The sequence below is a fragment of the Prionailurus viverrinus genome, chromosome C1 (genome assembly GCF_022837055.1).
Source record: "Prionailurus viverrinus isolate Anna chromosome C1, UM_Priviv_1.0, whole genome shotgun sequence".
In the NCBI taxonomy this organism is placed as follows: domain Eukaryota; kingdom Metazoa; phylum Chordata; class Mammalia; order Carnivora; family Felidae; genus Prionailurus; species Prionailurus viverrinus.
The window spans coordinates 86382892-86401275 of NC_062568.1; positions in this window are offsets into that span (position 1 = coordinate 86382892).

Below are 18384 nucleotides of genomic sequence, written 5' to 3' on the forward strand. Positions count from 1 at the left end.
GGGGCAGAGAGAGAGGGAGACACAGAATCGGAAACAGGCTCCAGGCTCTGAGCCATCAGCCCAGAGCCTGACGCTGGGCTCGAACCCACGGACCGCGAGATCGTGACCTGAGCTGAAGTCGGAGGCTTAACCGACTGAACCACCCAGGTGCCCCTATTAGTTTCTTTTAAAAATATCTACAGATATTCACAATTTTATAGGAAACACATGATAAATGTTCTTTGCTGGATTTTTAGATATACATTATATGACAATATGAATAACTGTACATGTTGTCTCATGAAGAGTTCCTGGTCCAGACACAGGAAATAATCTGACTTTCAAAATTGAAATAAGTGGTAGATACTGAGATTACAGGGCCCAATTTAAGTGCCAATTGGCTTATTACAATAAGCTTCTTAAAACCCTTGTTTGATACTCCCTGTGTATCCTTCACATTGTCATGCACTGGTGAGACTCTCTTTAAAACTCTGTACTCTCTTTTCCCATGACACAATTTTCTCACAGTTTTCCCCCCGAACTTCAAGCCATTCTTTTCAGTCTTCTTTACTGACTTTGCTAGTGTCTTCTGTCTCAGAGTCACCTCTGGCCAATTTCATATACTTCTCTGGTCTGAACCTCATCAGCTTAACCTTATCCTCTTCCACTTTTGGATATATGTTTCCAGCTGAGTCTTACCTCCCACCAGAATAATATTTATTACTGTTTGCTAGGCAGGTCCTCTTAATTTTCTAGAGCTCGGTGAAAACCAGACTATATTAAACTAATTGTTTTTCTTTCCCATACTATATCTTCTTAATCTTGATTCTTGGCATTACCACTTATTAAAAAAAAAAAAAAAGGAAAAAAAATGCCCTAATCCATCCTTTCCCACCCTCTTCCCATCACCCAGCCTAAATTTCTACAATCTGTATTGCTTTTTTCTCTAAGTCCCATTAACATTGCCTGGGTTAAGGACTCAAGCATTTCCCAGATTTCCTATAGTATCCTCACTAATCTTCCTCTTCCAATTTTGGCTCACCATCTTAATTTATTCATCAACATTCTGTAAATTTGATTGTGTTCTTTTCCTACATAAAACCTTTAGTGGCTCTCCATGCCACTTTAGGCAAAAGCCAAACTTGTAAGTATGGTTCACTGGGCCCTTCCCAACACTACTGACCCCTGTCTTTCTCCATAATCTTTTTTATCTCTGTAAACAATCGCATTCTGCATTTTACCAACTATGTTTACGTTTTTTTTCAAGTGTCAGAAATCACGTTTTATTTTTTATCTGCTTGGCAAACTTAATCTCCAACCTTCAAGATTCTAAATAAGTGTCACTTCTTTCCTGAAAAATTTAAAATGCCCTTTGTCAAACCTAGATGTGTCTTTCCCTGTGCTTCCATAGACCTCTCTGTAGATAACCTATTATGGGACTTAGCAGATCATATTGAGATAATTTATTTATCAATGCACTGTAAGATCCTAAGTCAAGAACTATTTCTCACCTGATTCTTCATCTTCCTAATTTAGCACAGGACCCGCACATGGTGAGGCTCTATCACTACTTGTAGAACAGGTAAATGCATATTGGTTATTCCAAAGTTGTTGTTGATTGTTAGTAAATCATTAGATGGTTATTCAAAGATCTGCCCTATCCCTTGGTAGTTATGTCAGCTAAAAACAAAGTATTATTGTATATTTTCCTTTAGAAAGGAAAAAACAGTGCACTAAATGTCATGTTTTTTACTCATTCCCATTTTTGAGAATTTGAGAATTTCCTCCATACAATAGACATGGAACTTCAAGTTGCACAGAAAGATCTGTATAATGTATATGAGGTAATTTCTACAAGTTAGTATGTAGTGTAATGTAATGTATGTAATGTAATGTACATTGTAATGTAATTACAAGTACCAAAATGTAATGTAATGTTACAAGTTAGGATCTGACCAATATCATAAGAATATAACAACTTAAGAGCTGCAGAAGTATGGGAAAAGAGGAGCTGGGATTTACTCTGAGGAGGTGGGGGAGTTTCCATACCAGTGGTAACACCGAAGTTGGGTATTGATATCTCAATAAAGTTTCCATAAAAAGAGAATGGCAGAAAGATCTGCTAGGCAAGCCAATCATGAAGGCCAAGGGAGGAAAGTGGGTAGCAAAATGTATTAGTAAATCCACAGTAATATGCCCCCAATTGGGTATTTGTGAACTAAGGGAAATGTTGGACCTCCAAGAACAGGAAAGACAAGAGGGCAAAAATTGCAAAGGCTTTCAATGCAGCCTAAAATTGAGTTTCTGAAAGCATGGAATGTTGTAAACAGGAAAATGACACCAGAAACGTATCATTTAGAACCATTAATATACTAGTTGTTTATAATACATTCAAAATGCAATTAGAATCAGTTAAAAGCTATATTAGTCAAGATTATAAAGTTAGAAATATTTGCATTAAGCTGGATTCTTAGGTATGAACGCAAATAAACTTAAATCTACTTAATATAGACATAAAGATTAGTTTAAAAGAAAAATACTTACTTGCATAAGATTTAGGAAATATGAGTAAGTTAAGTTCTTTTCTTGTATCTGTCACAGAGTAGGAATTAAATATATGGTAGCTCTCCAAAGTTTATTTAAACTACAAATAGTATAATTTCTACTGTGTCCTGTAGTTCTACATTTTTCTTGATAACCAATTACTTACAGAGTGGCATGCCTACAGCAAGCAAACCCTTATCATTGGATAGTGACTAACACAAAATTTTCTACAAATAAAACAAAACAGCCTTTAATTAGCATTGTTTGACTAAATCTAACTTCTTTTCTTTTAACCAAATGTTAAATGTTCTTTATGATCGTAGGTAACAGAAAAACATGGGGCATATCATCAATAGCTAGAGACTTGTGCCATATTCCAGTTTTGTGACCTTGGATGAGCCAGTTCCATGATGTCTGGTATATATCAGTTTCTCAACCAATGTTAGTAGCATTTCTCTTCCCCTGTCTAAGCTTGTGTGAAAAATTTTAACATTTGGTAAGTATGTATGTCTATAAGGAATAGAAATTCAATTCTGAAGGCTTTCATCAGGGTAACCACTCCATTGTCTACAATTGAAAAATGACTGAAAAATCGTGAATGAATTTAAAGCTTCAAATTTCCCTCAGGGTATTGTTAAACCTAGAAGGGGTTTGTCATATATTAAACATAAGCCACAGCATATTTAAATTTCTTTTCCTGTAATCTCTTAACAATGCAAAAGTTAATGTTGCATTTCTCAAGAATAGGAACTTTAAATTTCACAAGAGGATTAAAAGAATGAATACCTGTAAAAAATCTTACATTAGTGACTGGCACATAGAAAATACTAGAGAAAGATTTGCTATTATCATCATCATTACTAATATGGAACAATTCATATTCCTTGATAAGCCTTAGAGAAATCACCTGTTATATTGTGTTTCTACATAGGTTAGAATATTCTAGAAATAGGTTCTCAGATGCCAGATTGTAAAAACTACTGTAAAGAGAAATGGTATGTTAGTCACATTTGAGTTAAACTAGCCTTAATATAAGCTCTGTGTTTCAAAAAAAAACAGGTTTCCTGAGGTGAAATAAAAGTAAATGTAGGGAAATGGCCTCATTGTCTTCATTGAAAAGCCAAAGGAAGCCAATCCAGAAAAAAAAAAATCAAATTTACACTAGTGGTCATTCTCTCTTTTTTGCTCTCTTTGTTCTTCATATTTTGTTTTATTTCATTTGTCTCCAAAGAAAGAAAAATCTTGAATCTTGAATTGAGGAATTTCAGAAACGCTGATTTTTATGGACCATTTTGTGTCCCTTTAACATTCATATGTTGGAATTCTAACACCCAGTACTTCAGAATGTGACTATTTAGAAATAAGACCTTGAAAGAGATAATTAAGATTAAATGAAGTCACTGGAGTGGGTCCTAATTCAATATAACTTGTATCTTTGAAAGAAGAAAAGCTTAGGACACAGACATACACAAAGGAAAGATAATGTAAAGACACTGGGAGAAGATAGTCAACTACCTGCCAAAGGAAGAGGTCTTAGGAGAAATAAACCTTGCTGACACCTTAACTTCTGACCCCTAACCTCCAGAACTGTGAGAAAATAAAATTTTGTTGTTTAAGCCACCTAATCTATGTTACATTGTTATGGTGATCCTAGCAAACTATTATACTGATCTAAGAATGTTTAGAATTAAGATATAAATTAGTTTTTATTAGAATAATTAAAGTCTCAATAGAAATTAAATAAAAAAGGCCTCAGAGCTATGTTGAGACAAAGTAAAAACAACAATAGTCATAGTGGTTCTGGTAAATGTATGCATCAACAGACTCAGATAAGCTCAGAGAGGGTAAATATCTTGCTCAATGTCACACAGGTTGGAAGTGGGGAAACGCCAATTAAATGTGTTTTAATTCCAGAGTCCATGATGCTAACCAAGACAAATAGAAATATTCTAATGAATTTGGAGTTCAGAATGAATCAGCGATTGTTGGAAAAATGAAGTAAGCACCTGAAAAGAATATTTCAAGATCCAAAAGAGAAAATAAAGGGTGTGTAATTACAAGGACACAAAATAATGCAGACAGGTCATTTCTATACCGACTTATAACTATAAGACATAATGCTGATTATACACCTTTGCATCATTTGAATTAAAGAAACATAACGCAGTGTACATACAACTTGGAAGAAAGTCAAGTGACAGAAAATAAATGCATGGGCACTGAATATGGGACACAGTGAAACAGAACCTCACCTAGTTGTTATGGTGGCATGGAGACAAGGAAGTGACATAGGCAATGTTGGAAGAAGATTCTTGTGATTATCATCAGTTAGAGCGATGTCCTAGGTGAGAACCTGGCCAGAATCAAAACAGGAGACAAATAAAGTGGGATTTGAGGGTTTTATAAGACTATATAAACTTGAGCATGCGTGTTAGAGACCGTCTGAACAAGGCAGACTTACTGCTTTTGTTGATTGTGACCAAATCAGTGATGCCGTTCTCTGCATATGGGGCAAAGGCAGCCCTCTGAAATCATGGCAATGACAAACTGAGCAATTTAAATAGCAGCATCTTAGATCTCTGTAGTGTCAGTCTTGAACTTTCTTATACAGGGAGCTAGGAGAGATCTTCCCCATGCATTGTTGTCTCAATATTCAATATGGAGTACATTTGGAGCAGATGGAGTCACGTGGCATCATCTGGTTATAATTCAAACTAGATTATATGAAATTCAGTAAGAATGATTTCTACTCAGTCATGTATGCAGAGTAATTTGTGGAAAATGGAGGGGGAGAAAAAGTAAAGCTAATTAATTACAATACTTCTTATGGACAAAATAAATGCATTTTGTGTGTATGTGTGTGTGCAAATAATATATATAAATTACTCATAATCCATATAAATCTATTTTGCAAATATTTAATAAAATCATTTTAAGTGATCACATAGACAACTTTTTATTATTCAATTAATAAGTTTATTCCAGGGTTTTCTTTTTCCCTTGAAGATTTTAGCTAACTTATTTTTAAATTTTGATCCCATTGTGTCCCTAAAATACTGTTTTTCTTTATGAATCCTTGTTCGTGATGAACAGAAAAATATATACCTAAAAACAGGTGTTACTCCTTCATGGTACCAAATGATATTGAGCACTAAAGAGAATTTGCCTGTCACTCTCCCCTTAGCCTTGAGCATCGTTAATAACCTTTCAACACCCCATTTCTGTTCTACACTGCCTTTTATCTCCTAATCTCAAACACACAGCAAACATTCATTTTCCACAACGGCTTGGTGAAAGCAAGCGTTTTATCCACAGTATTATAAATGAGCAAGACGAGCTGGAATGACTACCCAAGGGGACTCGCAGAGAAGGGCAAAACGTAGAACAAACCTCTATTGCCAAAAGCTAGCCTAGGTAAGAACTACCATCCATATGTTATATTAAATCATGCCTCATATTAGCCTAAGATTTGGGGAGGCATCTTTAATTTTTTTTTCCTGGAGAATCTTCTCTCTTTTCAATTCACCTTGTCCAGCAAAGTTCTAAGTATTGGGTATATTTCGGTAAAGAAAATGTATCTGAGCTCTAACTAGTGCCTATGTTTCTTTCCCAAACATTCCCTTTGTGTGCCAGCATTCATGATTCTACATCAATATTCCTCTGATAACATTTTCCCCTCCTAAGCATGAGGTACAATAGTTTTCTCAGTTATCAAGCAGTGTGAGAGGTATCTGAAGTGGAAAGCTGGGACTATATCCTTTCCGGCTTATAAATTGTGTAAGGAATTTTGGACTTGACCTCAAGAGCAATGGGAAGTACATAGAAGGATTATACACAGGAGATCTCCAACATCAGGTTTAACATTTTTTAATGTTTATTTATTTTTTAAGAGAGAGAGAGCACATGTGTATGTGCATGAAAGCACAGAGGGGCAGAGACAGAAGGACAGAGGATCTGAAGTGGGCTCTGTGCTGACAACATTGAGCCCCATGTGGGGTTTGAACTCATGAACCATTAGATCATGACCTGGGATGAAGTCGGACGCTCAACTGACTGAACCACCCAGGTGCCGCATCAGATTTAACTTAAAAAAAAATTCACTCCAACCTTATGGAGAGCTGGCTGGCATGGATGTGGAGAGACCACTTCAGAGGCAGTTGTGGAAGTTATGGGGATAGAGATGATGTTGAAGAGCATAGAATTTGTGCCATAGGAAGATGTAGAGAAATATTCAAGAAACAACCTTTTCATAACTTAGAGATTTATTGAACATGGGGCATCAGAGAGAGGAGATAGAAACAAGGTGCTCAGGTTTCTGAAAGTGAAACAAAAAATATATATAGGCTTTGATATTGTGGCTGTAAACAAACAAAACCTGCATGAGCCAAGTGTATGGTATGCTACTATATAGCAAAGTCATTGGCCTTTGTACACCTTATTCAACCAATTTTTCTTCAATTTCCCACTTTGAGAATGCCTTTATACAGTAGACAGAATATTATCTTGCCATATTTTTTTCCTTCTACGAAAAAATCACAGCTGAAGGAAATTTGACAATTTTGAGCCAATGATATAGAGAGGCATCAATGAGCAAAGGGGGGGATAATTTTAGTTTTGGTGCCTCTAATACACATGTGGGACACCGTGTTAAGCAATGGCAACATAATGTGATTTGTGGCACTGCATGGACTCAGGATGCTCAGGATTCACTTACAATTTTTGGTGACAGTAAAATGTTATAGTAGGATTAAACTGAATGTATTCCACATGCCAATTTGTAAATTCCTACTCTCATGTTCACTTCTTAATATAGTTGAGGTATTTTTAGCTACCCAATCACATTTTTCAGCCAGCAAGCAGAAGGTTGAGCCCCGTGATTTTCCAGAGAGTAGATAAACTTTTTTTAAAAAATGAATCCGTTGGATATATATGAAAACTATATAATCCTTAGTAAATTATGGAAGTTTAATTTCCCTATCTTGCTTTCATTCATCCTCTCAAAATCCTCATGATAACTCGACATTATGCTCAGCTTTCAGTATGTTCATGTTGCTACAAAATTCCCCAACGTTTGCCATAAAATTCTACCAGGTAACAGCCCCTTGAGGCATATTACAGACTTGAGGAACCATATAATTTCCCTCAATCAAAACTAGACCTTCCAATGCCTTATTTGCTCAAGGTTCTTCTCTCTCTTTTCACAATGTGTGATAATTAGAAAAAGTAAATCTGAAGATTAGAAAAAGAATTCTTAATGCAATTTAAAGCTGCACCTCTAATGACTCTCCTATGAGTTCATCTGCTAAGAATTGAAAATATGAAAGAAAGGAGTTAGTGAAGATATTGTGAAAAAGATAGGGTTTTTTGTTGTTGTTGTTTAAAATAGAAAATGTGTGTGTGTGTGTGTGTGTGTGTGTGTGTGTGTTATTGCGTCTTGTTTTTGTTTTATGGATGTTATGGGAATTGGTGTGGTTGAGCTATTGCTAACCTATTAAGGATTTAAAGAATCGAGTCCCACCCTTGATAGAGGGAATGCATGGAATGAGTGTCTCTAAGGGCTCATCATAAAGTCCTACTGATCATTTGAGAAATAGGTGTATCATTAAAACAGAAATCACCCTCATTCTTCATTAGGAAATGGAATCTTATGCAGAGCATGTATGTTTATAATGCAGATATTAAACAGGAGGAAATTCCTGTGAGGTGCCTGTAAAATATGACTAGCCCATGGCAACCATCTCCCTCTCCTGAAAATCAGAAAGTAGAATATTAAGAGGATCTCAACCCCTAGTAATAACCCACCTGTGTTGCCTTGTCAGCTAGGTTATAATTAACTTCTTAAATTCATTTTACTTCCCTCTTATTATTTTGCAAAGTGCTTATATTTGATGTCTACCATCTCTTATATGTTCCAAAGTAAATGAGTATTTTTGTTCATTAGCAGAGAGTGTTACAAGCAGAACAGTAGACCTAAGAGGCGACTTTAATTGTTAACAGCAATGTTTCAACTAGGAAACACTCAAGGAAAGATAAAATGTAGGCACTCAGACACAAGCGCAGTTGGTGTACCTCCCTGCTTATGAGGATATTTCTGTTCCCAGAGTAAAGATTGTCATTTCTGAGGTTTATATTGTAAGAGTAGGTTACAGGAGCTTTTGTGTTCCACCTGGATTTGGTGCCTGTCATAAGTACCCAGAAAGCTTTCTGCCCTGATTGTCTGAGAAGAGCTTTTTGCTGAGCTGTAGTTGCCTAGTTAATTATTTTCTCAGAGTTGTGATCTAGGAACTGAGTTGGGTTTGCTTTCAATTTGCTCAATTTCAGAGAAACCACAATACCTACTGATTTCACTGTCACCTCCTGCATTGTTCTTTTCTGAAAGAGCTGGAGACTGAGCTCTAAAACAATCAAAAAGCAGTGAATTTTTTATATTTCTGGTTGGTATGGGAAACTGCCTGTGATTGTTTTTGTTGCATCGTGTGTTGATATCGCTTATTCTTTAAAGAATAAAGTCTAACTTCTAGAACTCTGGTCAGGAGGAAAAAAAAAACAGAGTTGTCACAGAACTGTCATCTGTATGCTTTCCTGAAGTTCTCTCACTACCTCAGAAGTGCCATTCTCGCTTTTCACTTCTTGAGCTTGGCAAACACCACTCCCTCCACTCTGAGCCCACCCTCCTTTCCTAGATACCTTCTACTCGTCCTCCAAGTTCTTTTTTGTTCTGTTAGAAATGCTGAACTCTAAGACCTCGTACATCAGGATTTTTTTAAAGATTATTTATTTACTTTGAGAGAGAGAGAGAGAGGTAGGGAAGAGCAGACAGAGAGGGAGAGAGAGAATCCCAAACAGGCTCCATGCTGTCAGGGCAGAGCCTGACTCAGGGCTCGAACTCATGACTGTGAGACCATAGCCCGAGCTGAAATCAAAAGTCAGATGCTTAACCGACTGAGCCACCCAGGAGCCCTTCCAGGTTCTGCTAACAGTTAAATTAGCCTGAAAATTACATGCATCATCATCTAATGCTCATAGAACCTCTTTTAATCTTCAAAAGTAAATGCTATTTGCATTAATTTCCCAGGATTGCCGTAACAAGTCATCACAAATGTGGTGGCGTAAAGTCACAGGAAATTATTCTTTCATAGACTGGAGGTCAGAAGTCCAAAATCAAGGCATCAGCATGGCCACACTCCCTACAAAGCTCTAAAGGAGACTCTGTCCCTTTCCTCCCCCAGTTTCTGGTGGCCACCGGCGTTCCTTGGCTTGTGCTGCTTCCCCTCACACTGCATTTTCCTGTGGTGTCTTCCAACATTCCTTCTGCTTCTCACAGTGATTGCAGACAGTATTCACAAGGATAATCCAGGATGTTCTCCTCCTCTCAAGATCTTTCATCTGATCACAGCTTTTTGCAGTAAAGGCGACACCTGCTCTTTTACCATGCAAGGTAATATTCACAGTTTTGGGGGATTAAGACACAAACATATCTTTTGGGGGGCTACCACCAGCACTATTAATATCATTTTTAAAGATAAGTTAACTAAATATCAGAAAGCTGAGCTAACATGCCTGAGACCACACACCTAGTAAAACGATAAACCTAGAATTTGAACCAACATCTAACTCCAAGTCCTTAACTACTGGATATAATTTCCCCTCACCTCGAGGCTGATAGAGATGCCCTTCTCGGTGTGCCCTGTGCTTACTTATCCTGATTCTTACACACTGACGTGTGTGTGCCTGGTTACCGGTATGTCTTCTCTACTATACAGTCAGTTCACGAGCCATGTCTCCCCTGGTCTACAGTGGCTCCCTGGCACCCATCACAATGCATGGCATATAACAGTTACTCAGCAAACGTCAGACATACCTACCTCTTCATTGTGACCAAGGAACCCTGAAAGAAACTTTGAACATCACAACCTAGTCTTCTAAGTCACCTCCTTTCTGCTATTAAATTATGTTTCATTTTTCCACCTTAGCTTTATATGGGCTTTTTAAGCTACATTTATTATGGCAGTAATATTAAAATGTAGCAATATGAAAAACATTAAAAATGAGCTAATCTGTACACATTAATCTCTTTGATATTATTTTCTGAAAACAATATATAGATTACTGAGTGTGTAATCTTCTCTCAGTCTTATGATAAATATTTGATATTCTTTTAAGTTCAATTCCTACTGACTGTACAATTGTCAGACTAATACCTTCACTATAACAGGTTCAGCTTGGTGCTTTCAAATAGAAAATAAATACATGTTAAAAATGATAGATTTTAAAGTATTTTGGTGACATAAAAACCTGCTTGTTAAAAAGATTTTATTATTGTTTATATTCCTATTTAATATCTATAGGATGAAGAGGAAGAGAAGAAACAGTATTTTAATGGGACAAAATGAAGATGAGTTTCACCACTGACATCTGTTTGAAAGATTGGACATTTAATTTAAATAATTTGTTCCATGATCTGGAAATGGCATCCATATTTCCTAGACACAGAAAAACATGAAATGAATGAAGGGATTAGACAGTGGGCAGTCCTGGAAAATACTCACACTCCATGCCTTTCTTTTAGAAGACATATCCAAGTAACTAAGATAATTCAGGATAATTAACTCAATTTTTCAAATGAAAATAATAATTATTTAAGAAAAAGGGATGTAAGAGCATGCCTGTATAAAAATGATTTATAACAATGATTGGTAAGATTAAGGGACACCTGGCTGGCTCAGTCAATAGAGCATAAGACTCTTGATCTTGGGGGCATGAGTTCAAGCCCCACATTAAATGTAGAGTTTACTTTAAAAAAAAGAAAAATGTGGTATGAATTATCAAACTATAAAGAAAATAAGCTTCAGGAAAAGGTCCAGATGGTAATGCAAGAACACATTACTAGATAGGATTTACATCAACAAAAGACATTTTGTTCATACATTTCCCACAATATGACCATCTAAATCCCACACGGATGATACACATTTTTCAATAGTCCTGCCTAGATGCCAACAGGTTCACAAAGTAAAAACATTAAATATTATCAAGATGTTTGATCTGCTTGATGCAAAATAAGCAAATTTTTAAAAATACTTTCAGTGTTTTATTTAAAAAACCATTTAAGTGAAGGGTCAGATATTACATAAGGTACTTTACTTAGAATCAAATACCGTAAGTTCCCATCTTTAAATCAAGCCAGTTATGTAAATTTCAGGAAGTTCTGTAACCTTTATGTGCCTCATTATGCTAGAGTCATGAAGGTGAAGGAGGACTCCAGGCTTATCTTGTCAACTACCAACCTAGTGTCTGACAATCAATCAGCGTTCAAAACTCAAATGCCTTCAATAATTAAGCAAGGGACATAAATGTATAAAAGTGTGCAATTGCTTTGTGTAATAAACAAGAAGTGATGGAATCATTGGCTAGTTTAAATTTGCAAATTTGGCCTAATTGTCCATCCAATGTGAAATTTGAAACGTGGTTGCCCAAATAATTGCTCTGCTGTATGATATTTTAATTGGTGGTTTTCTATTCTGTGTACTGTGCACAAAGAAACAAAATACTCATTTTTTTTGCCATCCAATACTCAAAAAAAAAATCAATGAATACACGAAAGAAAGACAGCGAACTATCATTCAAAGTGGATGAAGTCTTTTATAAGGAAAAGTGTCAGACTAAGTGGGCTCTAAGAGTACTTCTAGATCTAAATTTCTATGTTTTCTAGACCGGTGCTATTCCGAGTATGGCTTTTGGACAAACGGCATCAGCATCACTGGGGAATTTAAAATAAATAAAAGACCTGAGGCTCCACCACAAACCAGCTCAATCAGAAACTGCATTTTTAATGAGGTCCCTAGATGATCTGCATGTATTTAAAATTGGAGGGTCCTTGTATTGAAAGATATAATACAAAAAATTAGACTCAACTTGCTGAGAAATAAGTCATCTGTTAGTATTTGTATAAAGAATTAAGAAGTGATGCTCTTTGTAGGATTTATGGAATCTTCATTATTTTGAGATTTGTAAATTATCTCACAGAGTCTTACCATTTTGGTGTGGATTCAATACATTCTTTCCCAAAATAAGGGAACAGGCTACCTGACCTCTTAGTTTTGGTCCAGCCCTGAATTCTTAGGATCACATGTGTTCGCTTGAAATTTGGCATTGTTTTAAATGACTGCATTCACAGAATGGTTTCAATTTCTTCCTTTCCTTGGGGGAGTGAAGAAAGGTTGAAAGTTCAGCTTTCATTTACACATACAATTTAAGCTGAACACTTCATAAGTCTATTGGTTTTAAGGAGAAATATTTTGCAAGCAGTGTAGATAAAATTGAATATTCTTGGTAAATATGAATTTAGGCCATTGGTGAAATGAGTGCTTTTTTATCCATTAGTCAGTTATAAGCCTAAAATAGCCATGCTAGCATACTTTCTCAATTCTGAATTTTTTAGGATAATTTTGTGAATACAATTTTCCAATCCTTTGCAGAGAAATCTTTTCAGGCAGTTCTGAAACACATTCTTTCAGTATTAAGTACAAGATAAGTCTTGAATATTCCGTTTAAAAACTGAGCATATTATTTTAAATATTCACTGGGGAAGTGCTCAATTCTAGATAAATAATGATCTCTCCAGTTAATTGTTCAGGACCAAATTTTCAAATGTATTATTAAGTGTCATTAAACATGTTAGGCATGTTGTTTTCATCTGTGAACTGCGTTTCCCAGAATAGTGGTTGAGGTTACCTGCCTAAGTGCCTTTTAAAGTGAATAAGGATGGCCCATGAACCCACCTCTTCTCTCTGTTATAAGAATACATTTTAGGTAGAGGGGTAGGAAAAATGGGTGGAAGTGATCAAAAGGTACAAACTTCCAGTTATAAGTTCTAGAGACACAATGCACAGCATGAGTCATATACTTAACAATATTCTATTGCACATTTGAAAGTTGCTAAGAGAGTAGATCTTAAAAGTTCTCATCACAAGAAACAATTGTAACTTTGTGAGGAGATGGCTGTGTTCACTAAACTTGTGGTAATCACTTCACAATATGTGTGTATACATCAAATCACTATGCTGTATACCCGAAATTTATACAATGCTATATACCAATTATATCTAAATAAAGCTGGAAGAACAAAAAGGAATATATCTTATTGTTGGTATGTTGACTATATTGGAAAGTGAGTCTCACCCTTTTAGTCAAACTGGGTGGTAATGGATTACCAAATAAAAAGTTAATTCAATAAAGATATTCAACCATTATTTATGTAAATGTAACTTTTAGAAAAGTCTTCTAAGTAGTCAAACAGGAAAGTTGAACATGAATGCCATCCTCATTAGGAAATGTCTAGAAGCCAGCTGGAAAGATGGTATTTTGACCTTGCAGTTACATTAACCTTCTCTTCTCTTTTATCATCTGCTCATACCAGCAGGAAAAATACTACTTATCACTCCCCAATTTTCCCTATATTAAAATTTCTTAACAGTTTACTGGGCATTGAGGAAGAGATACAAAGAAAATTATTACTTTTTAAAATGATAATGAATTGTAGACTGGCATTACCTTTTATGGAAAGATTGTTATTGTTCAGAAAACTAATTTTGGAAAGAAATTTTAACTTTGGTCATTCTGAAGAGGAAACGATTTTTGTTAAGCAAGGGTAAGACAATTTGATATTGCAAGTCTCCTAAAAAATACACAATTTATTTATCCATTCTTATTCAAAATATGAAGAGAAAAAAATCAAAATAGTCATATGTCTCCATCCAAACATAAAGTGGCCAGGAAATGCAATCTTGTACGTACACACACACACACACACACACACACACACAAATACTTTATACTGAAAATTATGAGAATCCTGGTCATCTACCTAATTTTCTCTATGCCTTTATCTGACAGGTACTTCAGCCAAGTGATGAAGGAAAGGAGAGTGTGAGCCATGAATGACAATCCACATGAGGTGCATAATCTAGAATTAGCTATAATAATAATTTGGCTTAGGGGCACCTAGGTGGCTCTGCTGGTTAAGCATCTGTCCCCGGATTTTGACCCAGGTCATGGTCTGCTGGTTGGTGAGATCAAGCCCTGCACAGGGCTCTGCATTGACAGCACATAACCTGCTTGGGATTCTCTCTCTCCCCTCCCCTCTCTCTCTCAAAATAAATAAGTAAAAACTTAAAAATAATAAAAATAGTAATTTGGTTTAAAAAATTCATATACCCTGAGAATGCAAGCTGGTGCAGCCACCCTGGAAAACAGTATGGAGGTTTCTCAAAAAACTAAAAATAGAACTACCCTACGACCCAGCAATTGCACTACTAGGCATTTATCCAAGGGATACAGATGTGCTGTTTCAAAGGGACACATGCACCCTCATGTTTATAGCAGCACTATCAACAATAGCCAAAGTATGGAAAGAGCCCAAATGTCCATCTATGGATGAATGGAAAAAGAAGATGTGGTATATATATACAATGGAGCATTACTCGGCAATCAAAAAGAATGAAATCTTGCCATTTGCAACTACATGGATGGAACTGGAGGGTATTATGCTAAGTGAAATTAGTCAGTCAGAGAAAGACAAAAATCATATGACTTCGCTCATATGAAGACTTGAAGAGACAAAACAGATGAACATAAGGGAAGGGAAACAAAAAATAATATAAAAACAGGGAGGGGGACAAAACAGAAGAGACTCATACATATGGAGAACAAACTGAGGGTTACGGGAGGGGTTGTGGGAGGGGGGATGGGCTAAATGGGTAAGGGGAATTAAGGAATCTACTCCTGAAATCATTGTTTCACTATATGCTAATTAATTTGGATGTAAATTTTAAAAAATAAAAAATAAAAGAAATAAAAGAAATAAAAAAATTCATATACTCACTGTTTGTTGACATGCCCATAATGAGCCATTCAGCTATTTCTACTAGAAATGTTAATTAATTTGAATTGAATATGGTGCTGTGTGTTGAATTGTTTTCCCCAAAAGACAGGTTGAAGTCCCAATCCCCAGTACCTCAGCATGTGACCTTCTTTGGAGATGGGGTCATCCTTGATTACAGAGGTAATCAAGTTAAAATGAGAGCATTAAACTGGACTCTAATGTAATATGACTGGTGATTTTAAAAAGGGGGAAGTTTGGACACAGAAACAGACACACATGTAAAGGAGAACACAATATGACAGACGAAGGCAGAGATCAGAGTGTTGCCTCTATGAGCAAAGGAATGCCAAAGATCACCAGCAAACCTTCAGAAGCTAGAAGAGAGACTCTTCAGAAGAAAGCAACACTTCTGGCACCTTGATTTCTAACATCATCTCCAGAACTGTGAGGCAATAGTTTTCTGTTGTTTAAGCCACCCAATTTGTGGAACTTTGTTATGGCAACTCTAGGAATCTCATTCAGACAGACTGTGATTCACATGAGTGTATTATAGCATTAAGTTGGATCTCTCGGTAAACAGAAAAATAATACAATATAAACTTATGAGTGAAAAAGTGGTACTTTTTGAGGAACCAAAAATATATATGAAGATTTTTGAAACTGGCTAGTTATCAGTCTTGGCCAAGGATAGATGACTGTATTTGACTCAAAAAGATTTGTTATAGAACTCCATAAAATCCATATAATAGAGTGAACATAAACACTCTATTCTAGTGGACCTCTTGAAATGTATCAAGACCTTTTTTTAAGATGCATAATATTGATAATTTTAAAGATTCAATATGTTCAGTAGACCTTAACAAAGTCAGTTTAAGTCCTACAAGCCTTTTTTATCTGTTGTATAAATTTTAAAAATTTATGAAAATGATACTTCTTAGAGATAGTCCTTCAATCTTACATTTACGAGGCTCTTGTTATGGATGAAACACAATTGGTGGGCTAGATTATGCTGCAGTAAGGGACAGCTTCCAAATGTAAATGGTATATCATACCAGGATGTCATTACTCCTCATGTAACACACCCATCATAGGTCAAATGAGATACTAGCTCAGGTCTCTTCATTTCTGGACCAAGCCCCACATTAAAGCCACGATCTACATTTACCTTAAGAGAGGGAAAGGTATTCAGGAGAATGTCCTCAGACAATTAAATGCTCTAGCCTGAAATTGATACATGTAACATTTGTTCATAGGCAATTTTCCAGAAATAACCATTTGTCCCCACCCAAACATGAGGGAGCAAAAAAGTGCAACCCTACCCTATGCTTTAGAAAACAGCATTAGTAACTATCAAAATGATATCATTTAATTTTTATGCATTTATGAATTACAGAATTGTAACCCTTAGCCAAGATTATATACCTGGTAAGTGGCAGTTCTGGTATTTGGACCCTGATCTACTTAACTCAAAAACTTCTAACAAAGATGCTACAATGTGTTTCTAAAGTTGTTTTTTTCTCCAGATCAGAGCTTTTCTATGAAAATCTAATTAAAGTTGAAGTAGAAATAGAACAAAAATGAAAGGTAAACAGTGGAAAATACAATTTGTGAACTTGTAAAAAAATAAAATTCTACATTTATTAGTGATCAACCTCTTCCGTGAAATCTCAGTTGGTTTAATTTTCACAATGTGAATATTTTTATACTTGATATTTGATATGTACAGTATATTTCATTCTTTTCCATATCTATGGAAATGCTTTTTTCCCCTCTAACATCACATCCTGTGCCCCACAGTATTCCATGATGATGTGGCTTATTTCTGTAAAACAAATGACTCCCTGCAGTATTACTTTCAGATGAGATCATATCAGATCTCATAAGCTGAGCCAAGCAGGGGTTGTGCACAAATGAGATCTCTAAGGAGAATCTAAATACTGTAAGAAAATATTTTCAGGGACTCAATAAATAACATTTGGAGGTGATTAAATAACAAAAACAAAAAGAATGCCTCACCCTTAGCAAGCTGTTAAAATTCAACATCACAGCACTTATATTAGATGAAATTAAACCAAAACCCTGGATTATAACAACCTTTGTGCTCATTTTCATTTGTGTAAGTTAAGAAAGCTTTAGGACCTACCTAGATTTAAATATAACAACAGAACATCATTATTTGCCTTACACTAATTTCTTACTTTATCCTTCAGGATTTTCTCCCCTTTGTTTTCCAGGAAAGTACAGCAGTATACCCTTACCTGCAGGGGAGACGTTCCAAGACTCCCAATGCATGCCTAAAAATGCAGATAGTACTGAACCCTATATATACTATGTTTTTTTTCCTATATATACATAGCTATGATAAAGTTTAATTTATAAATTAGACACAAAAAGGATTAGCAATAGCTAAGAATAAATTAGAACAGTTATACCAATATACTGTATGTAATAGAAGGTGTGTGAATATAGTCTCTTTCTCAAAATATCTTGTACCGTACTCACCTTTCTTTTTATGATGATGTGAGATGATAAAATGCCTATGTGACGAGATGAAATGAGATGAGTGATGTAGGTGCAGTGATGTAATGTTAGGATACTACTGATCCAGTGATAAGAGGATCACCGGCTTCTGGACTGCAATTGACCATTACTAACTGAAACTGTTGAAAGCAAGACTGCAGGAAAAGGTGCTACTGTATTTCTCTTTCTCATTGTCTGTACACAACTGAATTAAGAACTAGTTTATATACAGATATCTAATCTACATGCACAATGCTCCTATCATTAAACTATATAAATGCAACAATTAATAAAACATTATGTGAGGACAGTTTTATATCTTACAAAGGCATTTTGATTTGTTTTTTTTAATTGCCTAAACACAGAAATGGGAAATTGTAGTTCTTGATTTTCCTGCTCCATATAAGATCTTTATAAACTTACAATTGTCCAACAATACAAATGACTTCCATGGATAT